The 21504-nt window shown below is 39.7% G+C and overlaps 1 protein-coding gene across 8 annotated transcripts in view; it reads left to right on the plus strand.

Annotated features, from left to right (window-relative positions):
- slc8a2b (solute carrier family 8 member 2b) overlaps positions 1 to 21504 on the plus strand; it is a 129479-nt gene that overhangs the window by 50331 nt on the left and 57644 nt on the right. For 7 of the 8 annotated variants that reach the window (XM_067506860.1, XM_067506852.1, XM_067506858.1 and 4 more), the window contains one exon: positions 21332 to 21392. The gene's annotated coding sequence lies outside the window, so the exon portion shown is untranslated. Of the gene's footprint in view, positions 1 to 11528; positions 11572 to 21331; positions 21393 to 21504 lie in introns of all 8 variants that reach the window. The other variant, XM_067506854.1, reaches the window with a different exon arrangement.

A 21504-nucleotide genomic window follows, 5' to 3' on the forward strand; every position in this document is an offset into this window, starting at 1 on the left:
GTAGTACAGTACAGTCTGTAGTACAGTACAGTTTATAGTACAGTACAGTTTGTAGTACAGTACAGTCTGTAGTACAGTACAGTCTGTAGTACAGTACAGTTTGTAGTACAGTACAGTTTGTAGTACAGTTAGTTTGTAGTACAGTACAGTCTGTAGTACAGTACAGTTTGTAGTACAGTACAGTCTGTAGTACAGTACAGTTTATAGTACAGTACAGTTTGTAGTATAGTACAGTCTGTAGTACAGTACAGTTTGTAGTACAGTACAGTCTGTAGTACAGTACAGTTTATAGTACAGTACAGTTTATAGTACAGTACAGTCTGTAGTACAGTACAGTTTGTAGTACAGTACAGTTTGTAGTACAGTTAGTTTGTAGTACAGTACAGTTTGTAGTACAGTACAGTCTGTAGTACAGTATAGTTTGTAGTACAGTTAGTTTGTAGTACAGTACAGTCTGTAGTACAGTACAGTTTGTAGTACAGTACAGTCTGTAGTACAGTACAGTTTGTAGTACAGTACAGTTTATAGTACAGTACAGTCTGTAGTACAGTACAGTTTGTAGTACAGTACAGTTTGTAGTACAGTACAGTCTGTAGTACAGTACAGTTTGTAGTACAGTTAGTTTGTAGTACAGTACAGTCTGTAGTACAGTACAGTTTGTAGTACAGTACAGTCTGTAGTACAGTACAGTCTGTAGTACAGTACAGTTTGTAGTACAGTACAGTTTGTAGTACAGTACAGTCTGTAGTACAGTACAGTTTGTAGTACAGTACAGTTTGTAGTACAGTACAGTCTGTAGTACAGTACAGTTTATAGTACAGTACAGTTTGTAGTACAGTACAGTCTGTAGTACAGTACAGTCTGTAGTACAGTACAGTTTGTAGTACAGTTAGTTTGTAGTACAGTACAGTCTGTAGTACAGTACAGTTTGTAGTACAGTACAGTCTGTAGTACAGTACAGTCTGTAGTACAGTACAGTTTGTAGTACAGTACAGTTTATAGTACAGTACAGTCTGTAGTACAGTACAGTTTGTAGTACAGTACAGTTTGTAGTACAGTACAGTCTGTAGTACAGTACAGTTTATAGTACAGTACAGTTTGTAGTACAGTACAGTCTGTAGTACAGTACAGTTTGTAGTACAGTACAGTCTGTAGTACAGTACAGTCTGTAGTACAGTACAGTTTGTAGTACAGTTAGTTTGTAGTACAGTACAGTCTGTAGTACAGTACAGTTTGTAGTACAGTACAGTTTATAGTACAGTACAGTTTGTAGTACAGTACAGTCTGTAGTACAGTACAGTTTGTAGTACAGTTAGTTTGTAGTACAGTACAGTCTGTAGTACAGTACAGTTTGTAGTACAGTACAGTCTGTAGTACAGTACAGTTTGTAGTACAGTACAGTTTATAGTACAGTACAGTCTGTAGTACAGTACAGTTTGTAGTACAGTACAGTTTGTAGTACAGTACAGTCTGTAGTACAGTACAGTTTGTAGTACAGTTAGTTTGTAGTACAGTACAGTCTGTAGTACAGTACAGTTTGTAGTACAGTACAGTCTGTAGTACAGTACAGTCTGTAGTACAGTACAGTTTGTAGTACAGTACAGTTTATAGTACAGTACAGTCTGTAGTACAGTACAGTTTGTAGTACAGTACAGTTTGTAGTACAGTACAGTCTGTAGTACAGTACAGTTTATAGTACAGTACAGTCTGTAGTACAGTACAGTCTGTAGTACAGTACAGTTTGTAGTACAGTTAGTTTGTAGTACAGTACAGTTTGTAGTACAGTACAGTTTATAGTACAGTACAGTTTGTAGTACAGTACAGTCTGTAGTACAGTACAGTTTGTAGTACAGTTAGTTTGTAGTACAGTACAGTCTGTAGTACAGTACAGTTTGTAGTACAGTACAGTCTGTAGTACAGTACAGTTTATAGTACAGTACAGTCTGTAGTACAGTACAGTCTGTAGTACAGTACAGTTTGTAGTACAGTACAGTTTATAGTACAGTACAGTTTGTAGTACAGTTAGTTTGTAGTACAGTACAGTCTGTAGTACAGTACAGTCTGTAGTACAGTACAGTTTGTAGTACAGTACAGTCTGTAGTACAGTACAGTTTATAGTACAGTACAGTTTGTAGTACAGTACAGTCTGTAGTACAGTACAGTTTGTAGTACAGTTAGTTTGTAGTACAGTACAGTCTGTAGTACAGTACAGTTTGTAGTACAGTACAGTTTATAGTACAGTACAGTCTGTAGTACAGTACAGTTTGTAGTACAGTACAGTTTGTAGTACAGTACAGTCTGTAGTACAGTACAGTTTGTAGTACAGTACAGTTTGTAGTACAGTACAGTTTGTAGTACAGATTTTTCTTACAACTAACGTAATTAGTAAACATGATTAGGTAGATTTTCCCGAGAAATGTAATAAATATTTAAAAATCACTGCTGTAGGGCTGGACAAGATTTCAATTTATTAGATTTTTTTCCTAGATCATAATCAGTATTTCTTCTTCAGTCACTTAACAGCAGTAGCACGAGTTCTTTAAAATCACAACAGTCATGTTAACTCTCAGTTTCTTCTCTCAGAGATGCCAGCATGTGTCTGCTTTGCTAGTTACAACGCTGGAGCAGTGGCAGCCACAGCAGGTAAAAACAATGCATGTAGAAGGCCACGGGATCGAATCCCACCCCCACCAGGTGTGGCCCCGCTCAGCCACCAAGGGGCCGCTGGTCCTTAGCCCGGATAAAGTGTGAGGGTTGTGGCAGGAAAACTCGAGCCAAATCAACGTGCAGAACACGCTCTGCTGTGGCGAGACCCTCAGGGACATGCTGAAACAGAAGAAATCCCCCCTCCTCACTCCGTCTACATACAGCAGCATTAGCCACTTGTCAGCAACAGTAACTGTGTGCTGGTTCGCTGCTCAGTGTTGCATTTAGGGACATGACAGAGTGTAGGTCATCTGTATTGTGGAAAAATTAATATGCCAATTTTTTTATTTTATTTTTTTTAAATATGTAACAAGAAAACTGCTTTTCCAGTGATACTTTTTCTTAGTTTACATTGACTTTGCCACCTGCTATGGCCTCAGTAATAAACACATAGAGTTAAAGTTTCAACTCAAAAAACAAACAGATAAAAACTTGTATAAGAATCTATAGCAGAGCTGCTGTGTGTCATCGTATCAGACTGAGCAGGTGCAGCTAATGTTGTGGCTGATTGATGTAGTTAGATACATCAATAAATGAGGGAAGAGAAAACACAGGAAGGTCACGTGGACGGGAAAATGTGAGAAAGAGGAAGGAGAGTAAAAATAGCAGGAAGTTAATAACATCCTGGGGCAATGAAACAGAAAAATGTTCTTTAAATTCAATCCAGGTTACACTGCTCCCTTTCTCTTTGCTGACATCTAACAGCGCTTCCTTATGATATGAACTATGTTAAGTGTTGTTGTATTTATTTTGTCATTGGCAGTGTACAGCAGACATAACAACGCTTTTAGTCTTCGGGTGGATTTTAAAAGTCAAGGGTGACGAAATCTCTCTAACAAAAACTGAGGACATCACCCTTTTCTCTCTGGCTGTCTCTGCTGCCCAGAAGCAAACACGCATCACTGATCAACGTTACTCTTCATCCAGTACAACCGTGTCCATGTAGAATCTGTGGGGAAATGGGTGACTGGTAACACTGAGCACAAAGCGTCTGTTTAGGCTGCGTGCTGGAGTATTTGCCATGGGATCTTATTTTCCAAAAATCTTTTCTCTGTTAAAGTCAAATATTTGTACTTTAATCTTATTGTCATCAAATCATCTGGCAGCTAATTTGCTGTGTATTGATCATGTCACATTAAGATTTGGTTTATTAAATAAGGCCAAGTCACCAAGTGTTTCTCATCGATAGGCCATTAAAAATTTGAAAGCGAGATAAACATGAAACTTAATCCTTATTTTTGTGGTGCCAAAGTATGTGCACAGCCTTTATAATATTTTCCAATTGCTAATAGTTACATTTACAACACAAAGAGGTGGAAATCAGTAAGGATTAATGGAGCTTTTCTTTAGACTGAGGCTCTGTCTACTAAACTCTGCTCTTTTTCTGCTGGCAAAAGCCCAGAAAAAATATCAAATCATGTTCCTATTAAACTGCAAATGTGATTGCGTTTTTGTGTGTGACAATGTTGAACAAGCATTATGATTTCACCCACGTAGCACCGAATGATATCTTAAAGAGAATATGAAATTTGCCCGGGGCAGTGGTGAGGCCTGGGCCAGCACCTCAAACAGGAAATGGGAATAGTGAGAGTGACTGTCAGTGTCTCTTTGTCATTTCTGCCTAAACACGTCCGTTTCAGAAAATGTAAAACGGCAAACATTTGTGTGCATAGAAGATTCGTCATTAACATGAACAGATTGGAATCTATCTGATCAAGTTTCAAGCAGCTTGGTGCATTTCATTTAACTTTAGGATGAACAACACCATTAAATCCTGTGGACGCGGCAGTTGCATCGGGGATTTAACTTTTGACGACATCGCAAAGCCATTTTATGCTGACGCATACTAATTTTATTAGGCGTAGAGATAGTTTCTTCACTTGAGTGACAACTTCATAGCAGGACTGAGAGGGTCCGTTCTAATCGATGCAGACATGGATCTGTTTACAGCAGGTTTTGATTAAAAGAGGCATAAATGTGTATTTATACCAGAATTAGAAGTGACAACAATTTTTAGTAGCAGAGAATTTACTCAATTTCAGAGACACATTCACTGCTCTCTCACAAAGACGATGCCTTCAATTAAAATCACTAGTCACCCCAATAAAATAAAGTGTGTGAGGTTTAGTAAAGTGGCTGTGAAAAGGGTTTTTATCACAGTTATAAGTTAACGTAATGCAGTTCATTGGGAAAACAATAGATCGCACTTGCTTCTTACAGGAACATGATGCTGCTTCAGCTGCGAATGTGAAAGAACAAACTGTGCAATGTTGGATCATTACAGACGTCCTATTTTTCCCTACAGTCAGCTTTGTATTTGTGCAGTTGTAAAACCATAGAGGTTAAATGAGCAAGAAGAGAAAGAGGAGAAATGTTTCGCAGCCAACTTAGTGGCACTGATGTGCATAGTTTCACAGCCTTGAAAGCTGCTTCAGCTTTACCAGCGTCTTTTTTTGGTCCAAACCAAATCTCTGTTGTAATTTTTTTTTTGTTTTTGTTTTTTGTTTTTTGTTTTTCATTAAATGCTTTTTCATAATTCACAAAACAAACTAAAGTTAGTTTTCATTAATTTCCCTTTTTTTCAAAAAGAGTCAGTTTACCGGATGTCCAAGCTTCACTTTTGATTGCTAGTAACCAAAGGGCAAATTTCTGAAGAAATGACATGAATTAATTAATTAAAAATAAATTAATTAATTTTTTATTAAGTTGTCAGAAGTCTTTTGTGTCCTCCAGAAACATTGTTTTATCAGGTACATGTGGAACAAATGTAATCAACAGTGTTGAGATCACTAGTTTTTCTAGTGGAGTACTTTGTACCTTTGTACTTAGAGTTTAGAACATCTACTTAATAGTTTACCTTTATTAATACAACTACCATTCTGGTCCCCATTGACTGCTGTCCCACCTTCAATGCCACACAGATACTCGATGTCTTCAGACACCTCCTCATAAAGTCTGGCCTGATGTGCTCTGGCTGCTCAGACCTCTGGCAAATGACGTGTAACGAATGGGTTTAACCGCATCATAGCACAGCTCTATAAGGTTTGCAGAGAGAGAGCACTACACAGGAAGAAATTATAACATTAAAGTACACACATGTCATTTCCAGTGTGTTCATGTTGATGGTCTTTCTTTTTTTAGTTTATTAATTTACAGAGTTTGTAAAGAACTAATACAGACCAAGCAAAACTGTGCGTGAGTGCTTCATTTTTTTGTTGCTTCTGATGCACCGGTTGTACTTCCAGGTGCATCACAGCAACCATTTTTACGGGGCATTTTCTAAGCCTGCGCTTGGTTGTAGTTTGAATTAAGGTGTGTTGGTGTTTCCCACTTATCTTTAAACACTTTGTGGACATTTTGAAAAAGCACCAGTTTCTCTTAGTTGCTGCACTACCATTAATCTACCATCAATCAGTATTGAATCATTCAATCCTGAAGCTTGGGAGTAGATTCGGGGGGAAGTCTGGTCTGTTTCCATGTAGAAATGTGCTTCATTGCACCTTAACTGCACCACCTTTAAATAAGAGCCAATAATAGGATGTAACATTTATCATAAAGTGGGTCTGATATCTTGCTTTGCGCTGAGTAACACAGCTAGAAAAGGACCCACACATTTCTGCCACAGCAGCCAGGCTGAGCCTCTCCAGCCTTTGCTGTCCGGATCCAAGTCTCTTTGGGTCCGAAATCCAGACTGACCTACATTGCTGTTGTAACTCTTGTTGGCTCACCCTCTTAGCTCTTCTTCAGTGGTACGATGATAATGCTAACAGGGGAACTGTGATTTTGTGTATCATCACTGGCTGAGCTAAACGTGCTGCAGCGTGGCTCAAACAAAGAAGCTGCTCTGTTGTAACGGAAAAGGGCTTTGTTGGATTTATAACAGAAGCATCATCGTGGAATTAAAAGGGGCACAATAAATATTTTCTCTTGATTATTTTGTTTTCATAATCACTGCAAGCAGTAAATTTAATTGAAATGGAAATTTGATTTGACTGTGCCAGTAACAATCCAGGGAGATAACTTCATATACTAATATGTTCAAGGACTTAGTCAGAATAAATGCTGACAGTAAATACAATACAAAGTTTTCCTTTCTCAGCTGATCCCCACTAGTGAACTGTTACTCTGAACAGGTATCTCCAGTATTTCCCAAATTGCCGCTTTGACAAACCCCGGACAATTCAGCTGTTAAGAGTAATTGGAAGTCATCCAGCCGTGCACCCGCACTTTAAATTCATTTTCTGTGTGATAGAGATATTAGAGCCTCTACAGCCAGAGCTGGCAGGGTGCAGCCAGGGGATTTGGAGTCAGCAACTTATTGTACCTCCAGTATCCCTGCACTGCAGCAGCTTGTATGGCTCTGTAATCTCATCTAATGGAGTGTGTGGATATGAAATGGATGGTCCATGATCGAGCTGCTAATGTTACAGGCCGAGACGTTTGTTTGCAACCCTCTCTCACTGTGCCTCCACTCCGTCCACTGTGGCTCTCAGTGTATTCGCTGAGCTATTCCAAGATTCCCAACAAATTTCTCAGGTTACAGCTGAATGTTAACCAAATGGTTTCCACCCAACCGTGACATCGTAAGGAGTGTTTTTCACAGCTCAGAGAGTCAGTTATATGGGGATAAAAGAAGATAGACTTGTTTCTATGATTCCATTCCATTTCTTAAATGGTTTTACGTAGGTGTTGCGAAGTGGAACAGCTGCAATGTTCGTAACACGCAGCGGATGTTTTTATTACATTTGAATGTCAGAGTATGTTTAATGCAGCCGGCATCACAAAGCAGCTCCAGTAAAATCATCTGCTTCAGTGTTTTCTGCGACACACTTCGATGTGAGCTGCTGTGTTGATTGTTCGTGTGTGCAAGAGCAACTGTTTGATTAAATCGCATAATCAATCATAGCATAATACATCGTCCTGTAAATCATTTTCACACTGAACATATTTGCTTTTGCAGTTTCAGACTGCGTGTCACAAAAGTCACATACACAACACCTTGATGCTAATGACAGTAGCAGTAATAATGTAGCTCATAGTGTCAGTCAGGGCCTCATCTTTAACTGTGTGAAGGCAACCACATGACTGATGCTGCTAAACTCAGGGCGGAGTGGAGTCTGAAGCTATGCCGGGTTGTGAATTTGCCTGTAATGACGTGTTAATGTCACTTAAATGCAGAGATACTGTAAACATGATAAATGGTAAATTAGCCCTGCAGATTGAAATGAACTTGGTGTATAAGAGTCTTGTTTTTCTTTTTAGGTTTATAAAGAAAGAGGTTGCTCTAAGTTTGAGGTGAAAAATGGGGGTGTTATCATCATCTTTGTGATGAGTGATGTTCCTTGGCTTGAATACAAAAAGTGAAATATGGCTTCATTCAAATGTGATTAAACATTTCTCTTAATGTGTTTTTTTTGCCAATTTCTGCACATCGTTTTCTTTCCCCACAGTGAGTGACTGCAGTGACTGTTATACCTCAGGTAGTACGGATTGTTCCAGAACTGAGGTTCAAGTTAGTTTTGGTTGAATTGCATAACTATTTTAAATCTACAAATATGGGAGAGTTTAATGATTCATTAGTGTGAATAAATGTTAAACCCTTTTAATCAGATAAAAGCTTCTGGTTATTTCTGATTGATACTATGTCTGTCCCTCGGAAATGTTACCGGGATGTGACTTCATGGTCACTTGCTTGATCGTAGCTGCTGCCAGTGCTGAAGCCTCATTAAAATTCAGAACTACACAGACAAAAAAATCCAACTCATTTTACTAAGCATCCCTGTTTACGGCGATTTTACCAATAAGCCATCTGTAAGACACACACACACACACACACACTTTCACTTTTTCCTAAATGCCTCCCCAAAGACACGGCTTTTGCATAAATCAGCAGACTTGACATATGTGTTTGGTGCCGAAGACAGAAACGCGAAGGGCTGGATTAAAGGATCAGATTTCAGGGCGTTTTTGTTCTATAATCCAAAAAGCTCGTGTTACAATACTGATCTGGCTTCCAGCTGTTGTGACTGATTCCTCTCTTTTCTAGGATCCTAAAATGGGGATGTTTGTTGCTTCTTTACTTTTCTACTTTTGTTGTAAAGGATCATTTTAGGTCATTTTCAAAATCACTCGTATTGCCCTCAATCACCATGCAAATGCCAAAACAAACACTGAAGCTTCTCCAGTGAAGTTTGCTCAGTTGTCGGCCTGCTGCCTGGACTTTGGAGCATTGTAGGCTCAGATTGAGCTCATCCTTGTGCTTTCGCTTTAAACTGTGCGTGCACGACATTTAAGGCAGAATTACTGAGACTCTGGACAATATTTATCCATGAGGCACTTTGTGCTAGTTAGGTTTTCTTACTTTAGACGGACTGCATTTTAAAATCAAAGCAGCATCACCTGATTAAAGTCTCCCACATTCAGACTTTCACTCAGCTGCTTGTTCCCATCTCTGGACTTTTTTTTATGCATATGTATACGATGTTCGTAGGGAAACTGGGTTTTCCTAATCCCCCACCCTGATTTCGAAAACCGACTTTCCCCTTGAACATGACAGTTAAGAAATCAGGTTTCATGTGAATTTCCCGTTGGGATGAATGAAGCATCTATCTTCCAGATAAAGCTGAGGTTTTTTTAATCTGCCTTTGAGGCTGCACCCTCTGTAGCAGCCTGCCAGTCAGTGTGAGTCAGTCAGATCCTGTATGAGACGTCTCAGAATCTCAGTCCTGCCAGGATACATGGACCAAAACCTGCACCTTCTTTGAGGTGGATTTTCTTTCTTACATCTTTGGTGCCTGCATTAGCTAAAACTAGCGCCGTCTAATGCAACAGTAGTGCAATACATTCTAACTTTACTGAATCAGGTGAAGTGAAGTGTTGTAGACATTTTTCTGCAAAAATTGTACTCGAATGAATCATGTGCACATGCTTCTATGTGAGGTTTGCACTAGAAATGCATTTCTTAAAATGAGAGCTTTGTGTTGTTTACTGTGGTTTTAAAATACTTTAATGCATTTTGGGGCCAGAAATAGAACTTTAATTAAACTGTTTATGCTGGGTCAGTATAATCTCAAGAACATGAATATATTTTCAAACATATTACTTCCAGTTTTATAATGTTATTATTTTTTAAAAAGCAGACGAACTGAAAAACCTAACACAACCCTGACAGGCAGTTTTGAATCTACTCTGCATTTCCCAGTAATCGCCTTTCATCACTTCGACTATCGCAGTTCATTACGATCATGTAGCTTTTCCACTAGTTTGACCTTCTCTGTTAACCGTGTGTTCCTGTGCAGCACATGTTTTTTATCAAAGAGCAGTTAGAGCTGGAAGCATCACTGTTGGATTTAAAGCAGGGATTCTGCGATTGCTTAGGAGTTTGGGCATCTTGGAACCTGTGTGTGTTCTAGGTCAGAAATCCAACCGAAGGAAATTTGTGGCAATTACCATGTTCAGCCCTTCGTACAAAAGCTTCTTTAGTTTTATCCTTCATGGCGCATGTTCCGGCGACACTCTCGTAGATTTGATCAACTCATCAGAGGCCAGTTAATCAACTTTCAGATGTTGATCACCTGTTAAAAATGTGGCTGTTCCTTACGTTTCCAGCACAACAATCCTGACTAAGGCTCATTGTGATAGTTGGAAACAAGGCGTCCAAAATAAGTCGAAGTGTCAGAAGAGATATTGTCGTTCTGAGCAAATAGGGGCTTTCTCTGTTTCACTCCACACGTTTTCAACCTGGATCAGTTTTATCCTAAAGTCAGATGTGACCAACAGCTAAAGATCAGTGCAGGGCTGGGGTTTAACATACAGCTGTGCATCTTGTCCTTTTATTCCAAATATGACTGACACTTTACATATACAATATACATACACACAGGATATGTATAATTATACATGCTTTAAGATCCATTCCATGAATCTGCCAATTATATTCTCAATTTAATGGGTTTGTATTAAAAATGTATGGAGTTATTGCTTTGATTCATTATGTCGGAAAAACAGACACAAATAGCTTTAACATTTTTGGCATCAGATATTAAAGTGGAGTGACACACAGCTTGTTTTGCTAATACGTACGGTCATATCGGTCATGTATATATCAACATATTGTAGATGGCTGTGTTTTAAGTTTATATTTTTCACTGATGGGGAAAAAAAACTGTCCTCTCCAGTGGGAGGTGGGATTAGTGCAGAGCTGGTGGGCTGTTTTGTCCGCTCGGCTGTTTGTCATGCTACTGTGGTCTGAGTCCTGAGCAGGAGTGGGCGGCTTTCTGCAGAGGCTCGGTGGCTGTACGAGCCACTGCAGAAAGCCCTAAACAACTAACATGAGCACATACAGCACATATTCATGCACAACACCCACACACACACACACACACACACACAGTGAAACTCTCACGTGTGTGCAGAAAAACACAGGCCACAGAGAGACAGAGGAGGTGACAGAGGAGAGGAAGTAGTGGGTGTAAATTATTCAGGAGGAGTGTGTGTGTGTGTGTGTGTGTGTGTGTGAGGGAAAGACACATGAAGCAGATAGTCTTATTTATTTTTTGACTTTTCTGGGGCATTGTGAAAAATATTACGGTGCTGAACAATGTGCTTTATTAACTTTAATTTCTTCTTTTCTTAATAAGTTTCAAACATCTGTTCCGTGATTGACATATTGGTGTCCATACAAGTCAAGTCCTTCACTCTCGTTCTCAAATTCTCTCATTCTTTCTTTTCTTTACTCTAAATGTTCTCACCATTCGTCTTCATTTCTCCCTCCCTCTATTAGCGAAATATGATTTACTTTGTTTTTCTTGTGTCTTTGACAGTGAGCAGAGGTTCAAGGTTGACGGAGCAGAGCAGAGGAACCAGGCACGTTCCCGCCCTTCTAGCCTTGCTCCCTGGTTTCCTTTGTAATCTTTCTTGTTCACCTTCTCCTCCTGTCTCCGCCTGCTACTTCAGTGATCCATCTCACCTGCTAAATTATTTAATATATTATATATAGGTAGTACACTAACTTAAATCAAGTGCAGCGTTATGAACAGTCCTTTCACAAATCCTACTTAGCTACGGTGACTTTAGTTTTTTAAAACTTGTCCACCTTCTATTCATATGTGTAACACACTCAGTCAGGTCCAGTTATTGTTGGTGCAAGACTGATCATTTGTCCACATGCTGGACACCAGTCAGCCAAAACATTAATACTACCTGGTATGTTTAATAGAAGAATACTACCAAAGTCAACTTGTTATGAAAATTATAAATATACTAAAAGGTTTTTCACTAAAATGTTATGAACAAAAACTGCTGATGTATCATCATGAAATAACCAGCTCAGTTAAAATCAGCTCCACCTTTACCAACACTTATGTTTGACCTTTATTTTTATTTAATTATTTTACATCTTTTGCCATAATTACTATAATTAGTACTTTTACTGTAAAATCTAGAAAACCTGCTTAGTACATTTACTATTGTAAAAGTAGTTGTAGTGGCACTTGTAGAGATTATTTAGTTATTTATCTTCAGGCCAATATTTTCACTTTTACTGGAGTATTGAGGTTGTGTACTTGTACTGCTTCTGCACACAGTGGATCACATTTTGCTGTGTGTGGAGCTGTTGAGCTGACGACTGCTCAGCAAAATCATAGATGCAGTTTAGCTGCTTAGAAACACGTCACATTAAAGCCTGATACAGTTTATAAAATGGTTGTGATGCTTGTTTAGGTGGCAGTAAAATGAGTTGTTTCGTCTGAGCTGGTGGAAAAGCCACTGTGTTAAGAGAATCCAAGACGCCATAGACATAATCTGTATTATCACAGCGTTGTTATATGAAACTCTTCACATAGCATCAGCTGTGAGCGTTTCCATTCAACTTGCTGCAGTTAGCTACTTTACCATTTAAACCTGTCTGGTGTCACTACAAGCTCCATCTTCATTAGTTGACAATTAGAGGCAAGGAAAACATTGTTTCAGCAAAAGACAAAAAAAATCTTAAAAACCAGTCCTCGTATTAAAATGATCCTGTGTCCTATCAGGTTTTTGGTTCTAACAGGTACCAACTGAAGACCACTCCTCATACTCAGATGTACAGTACACAAACTCATGTGGTCATGACAGAGATCTGATTGGAAATAAAAGCGCATGGAAGCTGTGAGTGGCTGTAGATTGACAGGAATGTGGATCAGAAAAGACAAGAGGCTTTAAAGTCCACTACAATGATAAATACACAAAGATGAACCGACAGTGTATGATTTCGTAAGCGACTGAGAGAGGTCAAGCAAAAAATTCCCAACTAGAGCATGATTAGCAGAATGTGATGGAAGGTGATTACACAGCTGAAATGAGCACAATGAGACGAGAAAACAGAGAGAAATGTCCCATGAATACACAAACACCACACAATTAAAGAGGGAGAAATGAAACAGGCTGATTAAAGTGGCACCCAGTCAGAGGGAAGTAAGAGAGAGGGAGGCTGTGAGTGTTTGGAAGGAAGAAATGAGTCTCCAGTGTGGAGCGTTTCCTTGTTTATTTATGGCGAAGCATAAAGGGTCCCTGATGCCGTTCGCACCGTCCATCCATCGCAGCGTGACGTTTGCCTCTGGCACTACTCTCCGCACACTCATGACTAACTGATGATTCGTTGTACTTCCTTAATGAAGAAAAGAAGGACATGAAGCAGAGATCCCACAGGAAACGATCGTTGGAGATGTGAGTGAGTAGATTAGCAAAGAAATATCATGATGCAGTATTTTGTGAACGGCACAATGCAGTAAAAATACCACGAGTTTGTAATAGTTCCAACACTTATTATTCTATTATGGTTTCAATAAGGACTCCAGCAGAAATGAGGACAAAAGATATTTCAAAGTTTTGAATTTGAATTCAATAATTTTGTAAACATGAATAGATGACAAAGGTGTGTGATGGACTACAGACCTGCTCTGCAGTGCCTGCTGCTGATTACGTGGATCAGGTGTGTTCGGTCAATCAGAAGCTTGAAGATACCAATTCACTGCTACACTACCCTGCTCCAAGATGCTACGTTCCAGATTCTGTTTGACCCGATCCAGGTAATCCGCAGGTAAGAGCAATAAGACGGCATAATCTAAACGGAAGGTTCCCGCAAGTGATGTCATCTGGAGGCATTTTTCAGCTAGAAGTACAGAGATATTTCAATGTAGGGAAGTCAAGGGGAAGTTTAAAATCGGTGAAGGCGTTTCCTCATCTAGAACAGCGCCTGTGTTTTTTCTTCGTTAGTGCTCCAGTGGTTTGCCCGCAAAACTTGTGTCCAACCACATTTTTATTGACTGATCATTTGAAGTGCTTCCATATTTTTGAAGCATTGGGTCTTTGGAAACTTTTACACAGGACGGCTTTTGCAAAGACAACATAGGGATTTCGAGAAAAATAAATATTATTATTAATATTTTTATATTTTATAATATTATTATATAAGAATAAAAATAAAACAAAGTTCTGTTTACAATATTCATGTCAAGGCATCAATGCAAATTTTAAAAAAGTAATATTGATAAAGTACTGTTGTTCATTTGCACAAGCCCTATAAAGCAGATACTGGATCTATGGAAATGTTACGCTGTGTCCCAGTTATTTTATTAGTGTATTGAAACATGCACTCTATCATGAAAATGTAAAGAAAAAGCAGCTTTTTTCTTTCTGATGTCACACACACCTCCTTCCACTCACTCTGTGTGCCGTTGCCTTGTGTCAGCTCTTACAGATTCCAACAGGTGTTTTCTATGAATCATAGACAAAACTAAAAGGAGCTGAAGTTTTTGTCATATCTCGTGTATTTGTAGCAGACAGATCCTGCTCCCCAGAGGCAGCAGCAGAGCTTAGAGACGTGAACTTGTGACAGGAAACTAAATGACTTTTCTCTTCCGTGGCTGCTAATAATGTCAAGCTGTCTTGGACAGAAAGCCATCAACTGTCCGCTGTACTGGACAAAAGTGGATGAGACATGGTATCAGGTCTGCTTCTGGAAATCTGATGCCATCCCTTCAAAATTATGTTAAAGCCATATTGGTTTCACAAAAATGGGACAGACGGGAGGTTACACTTTAGTTTCTACTTTAGACCAAGGTTGTGTCAGTTTGCAGAAAGTCCCTCAAGCCATTCTGGGGTCATGAGCCTCAACTCAAATGTAAAGCCCCTGACCACAGCTGTCACTGCTGCTGACACATAAAATCAGCATGTGTCTGAAGGGGAGATGTGGTTTTGAGGATAACTGCAAAAATCAGACACAGACCTGTCAGACACGATAGATGTTTGTCATCCCCACCTCAACATTCTGTTGTGCGTGAGCTATGAAAATGGGCATGAATGGACACTGAGTAGCAGTGAAATTATACACAGGCAAAAATCAGGGCTACGCACATTCCGATCACTCTCCCAGGGACAATACATTTTATTGCATTTTTTGCATGGTCTGCAACATCTGCAGCCCCCTGGGTAATTTTGCCCTTAATAAATAAGTTCCTACTGTTTCTGCTTCTGCCCACAGACGTTTGTTGTTTCCTTTGACGGCTCTGCAGAAAAGAGCTTGAGCCGAAAACACTATTCTTCTTCGGGATAAGTCCTTGTATAAGAAACCAGACTGTTGCTTAGAATGCAAATAGATGGAAGTCATTTGTAAATTTGACCTCAAGGCTCAGCTGCAATCTAGTGTTACCTGATGTTTCTTGATGGGGAGTAAATCTGTTTCTGTGACACAGACACACGCCGGTAAACTCTCTGAACATGTGCTCAATGCTTTCTCTGTTGTGAACTGACGTTTACTCAGTCATCATGGGCTTGGCAAATCAAAAGTGGGCTTTAAATTCTTTTCTTGAACTTTTTGTGGAGCTGTGGCAGAATAATTTTGCACCATACACGTTTAATAAATGGAAACCCCTTAAGAACTTATTTATTGGTGGTTTTCTGACATCAACACATGTTTCAAATTATACATACGGGCTTGAAAATACACATATACCCACTCGGATTATTAATTCAGTGGTGCTGAAAGTTCCAAAATATCCTTAGTCCAAAAATCATGTCTAGGGTTTAAAGAGAACGGTGCGAAACCGCTAACAAATATCAGTGAGTTGCAGTTCTCTAGTCCAGATGCCTTGTTAAGGCCAGTGGTTATCGCAGAAAGGCCAGACAGGTTACGTGCTTGGTACAAGCTAGGAAGGAAGAGGAGCCTCTGAACGCTGGGAACAGCAAAGGCTCATTAAAATCGGACAGTAGAAGAAAAATGTAGCCTGGTCTGTGTGTAGATTTCTGCTGCGACATTTGGATGGTAGAGTCAGAACTTGGCATAAACAAGATGAACGCATGGATCCATCAGACCTCGTACGAACGCTTTAGGCTTCTGCTGCTGCAGCTGGTGCACTGGTGTGTGGGATATTATCTTGGCACACTTTGTGCCCCTTAGTACCAATTTGGCCCTGTGTAATTGCCACCATGTCACCCTGGGGATGTGATGGAACGGGAGATTTGCAACACGGATGTGCGGCCAACAACTCTGTAGCAGCTGTGTGATGTTATCTCTGGCCAATGCCAGGAAGGCAGAGAGGCCAGAATTACATTGCAAAATTATAAATGATCAACTTAAATAAACATTTCATGAATATCGGAAATATGTAAATTATTCTAAATAAAAATGAATAAATAATTTTTTTTTTTTAAAGGCATCGAGCAAACTAAATGAAATAAGATTACCAACCAGAACCAGATTAAAATGAATTCATGTCATAAAACAATTTGTAGAGCAGAAACAGGGATATCTGATAAAATTACATACTACATTTCTTTGGTCATCAGACACATTCAGTTGGGCAAACGTAGCTGAAACTAATCCGCTCACCTCATGTAGGTTGCAACACGTGCTGATTCAGCTGTGTTGTACTAAGCAGAGTTTCTGTTTTTATTTTACCACGTGTGTACAAGTAAAACCTGGTCCAGTACAGAATCAACTCTCTGTATAACGCAGCATCTTCCACAATGATTATACAGCAGCTGAAGCTTCTCTTCCTGTCATGTGACTCTCTGCTAAACAGGTGGTCTACTACTGGCAAATGGAGAGGTGGATTTGGGAGTGTGGGGGTCCTGTCAAACACGAGTCCACTAGTACTTGGTCAGCGTTAAGATTTGTAGGAAACTGGGTTAAACTGGGTTCGTTTCCATGCAGTAAACGTTTTCAATTTTCAAATTCTCATTACTTGATGTCAACCAAAACGAGTGCTGCTGATTCTCCTCTGGGTCATTGAGAGGCCAGTGAACTAATTCATAAAGGGACTTTGGCCAATGGAAAAAATACATGGAAGAAACTAATGAAATGCATCACAGTCCGAGTGTTTCCTCCTCAGTGCATTTCAGAAGCGAAGCCATAGGAGCAGCCTTCATTTCTCTGCAGAACACCGTCCTTTTCTACGTGGCCTGAGGTTTTTCAAATAAATTGAACCGAGAGCTCTCCAGTGTTTTTGCCACTCCATGGCCTTCACGGTTGCATTATGACCATGTATGGCTGCACGTTTAAAGCTCCTTTCCCCTGCCTGTCTGCATAAACTCCCAACTTGAAAGGGTTCCATCTAGTTTACTGTATATGATGCAATTCTTTATGCATCTACACGTTTGCTGCAAGAATTTACATTTAAATGAAGCCACCCATTCAGATATGAGATAAGGGTAAAGGACAGATTTCAAAGTAAAGAGACTGAAAGTAGATCTCCCTGTTGCAGAAGTGCTGATTCTTTCAGTTCGCTGACTCACTGATGTCACACTGATGATAAGTTGAGAAATAACAGCTACATAATTTATCGTATGTTGCTTCTTATTCTAATTACATTGAACTGCTTGTTAAATATTATAAATACCCAGAAAGGTATTTGAATGCTTCATACAGTATCATCTTCAGACTTGTAATGGCTTCTCTAGTGTTTCTCATTGTTGCAATAATTTCAGGGTTCAACTACAGCTGTGACTTCGACACATTACCAGGGATTGACAGGGCTGACAAACCTCTTAATGCCACAGAGGTGACAACTCCAGAAAAAACAACTGCATAAATATATCCTAGATGTGCATTTTTGAAAGTAAACTTCCCACAATGTGCCAAAAAGTCTTTGTGACTCTGGGGCACATACTGGATCTGGAAATGAAGAGTCGAACACGTTACTGTGGAAGACGTGATGTCTTTTCCATGCACACTGTTTGCAGCGATGAATGTAAACATTACGCTCTTGTTCTTTTCTTTTTTTAAAATATGATTTTTGTTTGGGTGGAGGTCCCACCTCCTTACAATGCGCACCGACGATGAGTAAATGACCATGTTTTTATAGAGAAAAAGCAGCATAAAAGCAAGTAGGACAATGTTAACATATTGTGTAATATGCAAACATCCTCGGTCAAAACACTGAGCCCCGAGTTGCTCCCGATGGGTCAGGTGAGTGTGAATAGTGGAATGGGAACCAACATTGTACAGCGCTTTGGATAAAAGTGCGTTATAAGCAGCCATTCACATTCAGAAACTGTGTGAGTTATCTGTTGTTATCAGCGTGAGCTATGTGCCAATAAACTCAGTGGCATGATGATGTTTCAATTCCATCTCCATTGTATGTGGTGCAGACAGGACGGCAGCTAAGAAATAACGCTAACTGCTATCGAATTTTAAACAATCTGAATTCCTGCGAGGTAATAAAACACCGAATCTGCACGTGACGTGACTTAGCTCAGCTGTATGTTTGTGTCTCACACAGAGGAAATCTGAAAAAAGTATATTATTAAATGATCATATTTAGCTCAAATGAAAGAAAAAATGTGTTGTTGCGCAGATGTAATCTCAGAGAAGTTCTGCTTAGAGGGAGTGAGAGAACATCACTTCATCACATTATGATTTAGTTTTGTAGCGGGAGAGATTGAGTCGGGACAGAGGAAATCATTTTCTCTGGGAAATGACTTTTCATCGATATGCCTCATCCTCTGTGCCATGATGCTGTCTGCAATCACTCACCTGACTCCATTCACAGCAGGATCCCCGCATCTAAGTTACACAAGTATGATGTTTTCCAGGGACTCGCTAAGAAAACAGGGCCTTGTTGCCATGGATACCAACAATCCCACTGATTTGAAGATGAGTGTTGATTGATATTTCCCTAAAGAACACACTTTACAAAACCTAAGTTATCTCTTTGATAGTTTAGTAGATGTTGTTTTCAATATGTCACTGAGTTTAACACTGAGATGTGTCAGATTACACAAAGACAAAGAGACAGCAGGACAGCAAAACAAGAAGGTGCTGAGCTTAACTATAACTACTATACTGCACAAACTGCAGCTTGTCACAGCTCAGAGAAGGATATTATTTGCCTGTGAACTTTAGTGTCCTCAGTCCTGATTAATGCTGCGACAAGTGTCTGAGAGTGTTGCCATCGACCTTTAGTCAGGACCTTTATGTCAGCGACAGACTGAGTGAAGATTGAAGGAGTAAGAGAAAAACCTTTGGTTTTCTAAGGGTCAAAGACGGGGTCACGTCTTTTTTTCTTACACCTGAGAACTGAGGACTCAACGTGTGTGTAAAGAAATAGTTTGGATTTACATGTGGACTCACAATAATTGTACTGCCAAGTATGTCAGTGACTCCAAATGTGGCGAAAAGAAAGGAAAAATCCTAAAATGAACATAGAAGTTTTTGAACTTGATTGCTCCTAAATGTCCCCATTTGCACATATTTCCCCACACACCAGGTCTAAGCCTGTCCACAGCACTCACACACATAAAAACACAAAAGCTCAGGCTCACACACCACACAGGGCTGATATAGGAGCAATCTGGATGCTAGAAGGATTTATGCCTAAGGAAAATGAATTCAAGAGAAAATTTTCACATTTCGTGTGTGTGTGTGTGTGTGTGTGTGTGTGTGCGTGTTGTGAGGGGCTCCAACCCAATTTTGAGGTTTCAATTCACAGTTTCATCATAATGCAACACACAGCAGCTACAAAGTACAGCTGATATGTAAGATTTGCATTGGATTAGATTGGACCTTAGTGAAATGCATTTAATGTCAAAAACTTGTTTAATACTAATCTTAAAATCTTGTTTACACAAGTAAATTTGTCTGAGTCTTTAAATCATTACAATTCTAAAAGTATATTCCTTCAAAGCTTCATGTTGTAGTAGCACAACACAGATCGGGGGATTTGTTTTGATAGCAGTTTATCATTTGATTTGCACTTTGATGGATAAAAACAAGGTGCATTTCAATGCAGCCTTAAATGAAGTCATGTACATGTAAATAGTGTGTGTGTCATTTTTGGAGATCATTTCTATATTTGACCGCTATCCGAATGTCCGAATGTCTCAGTCAGTTGAATTGTATCCGGTGAGTTCACATTGGAACTCATCAGGCCATCTCTCCGTCTCCGTCTCCTTCCTTCAACACAACAAAGAGCTATTGACACAATTCAGAAGAGGCTCCTTTGAAAGATGGAGGAGTTCACCTCTCATCATCCTCTGAGCCTAGAGATGCTTTACTTTCCAAAACTTTATTGACCATAGCTGGTTTATTTAGTACAGGGCTGATGATCTCATTAGTCATTTCTCCCTTAGGAAAGAAAGACATTTAATGTGATCATCATCTGTTGAAATAACATGAACTTTGGTCCTGGCATTTACACCTTTGTTGGATACAAGATGTTATCAGCTCGCGGACTCTTGCAGGAAGCCAGACGTTTTTATTGATTCAGCATTTTGACCTACGAGGGCTTTGTCCGTGTCCTCAGGCTGCACCGAACTGGGAGATGTTAACAGTATGAGAACAACCATTTGGTGAAAACGTTTTCTTTTACGATTTAACAAAGAGCACCTAAATGCAGCATTTGTTACAAGTGACATTGTCGTATTGCAGGTTCAACTCCCCCTTTGTTAACCTGGTCATGGCTCCAACACCTGAATATAGGCACAGCTTTCATTTCATATTTTTACCTACATCAGGCTGTTGGTGACACTAACAGACAATATTATTATATTCAATAACACGTAACAGATAAACTACAGCAAAAACTGTTGAATCACACATCAAAAAACCCATGAGTGTCAGAACACATTAAAAAAGGAAAGAAATAAGAAAGAAATATGAGAGAAGAACAAAATAATTTCAGTGTGCATCACAGGGTTTCTCATGATTTGCGTAAACTCTCCCACAGTGTCAATAGCCACCATCACCACACCTCACTGTTTAAGTGTGTTTCTTCCTGTTGGTACGTGATGCACCGGTGTGTGTGTTAAGGTTTGTGCTCATTACCCGTGAACTCGTCTCGGGGGATGATTGCTCGCCTAATTAACTGACATCTATACAAATGAGACCTGATCACTGACCCACGGGCCTCTTCTTCACTCGCTCTCTATCACTTCCTTTTCTCGTTTCTGTCCTTTTCCTCCAGTGTTCCTTATTCACACTAGATGTGTGGGATGCTTGGTTTTGTTTTGGTCTTGCACCTGTGGGAGTTTGCAGTGTTTGCAGATTTGTGTAGGTACTGTTGCCTCTGTCCTAGCCGTGAAATGAAATGTTTAAAACTAGATGAAAAGGAAAAGCCTCTCATCTCTTATTCTGTGTCTGTCTCCGCAGCCTCCCCGTGAGTGAAGACGTCTATGTGGATCGAGATTTGAGGGAGCATCCGAGACTAGTGGTGAGTTTGCTGTCATTTCTGCCTTGCCACTTGTTTCTCTGGGGATCCACAGTAAGTGGGCCAGACGCTGCCTCAGAGAGGCGGCGAAGGTTGTAGCATCAAACATCTCAGA

Source organism: Channa argus, chromosome 6 (genome assembly GCF_033026475.1).
Source record: "Channa argus isolate prfri chromosome 6, Channa argus male v1.0, whole genome shotgun sequence".
In the NCBI taxonomy this organism is placed as follows: Eukaryota; Metazoa; Chordata; class Actinopteri; order Anabantiformes; family Channidae; genus Channa; species Channa argus.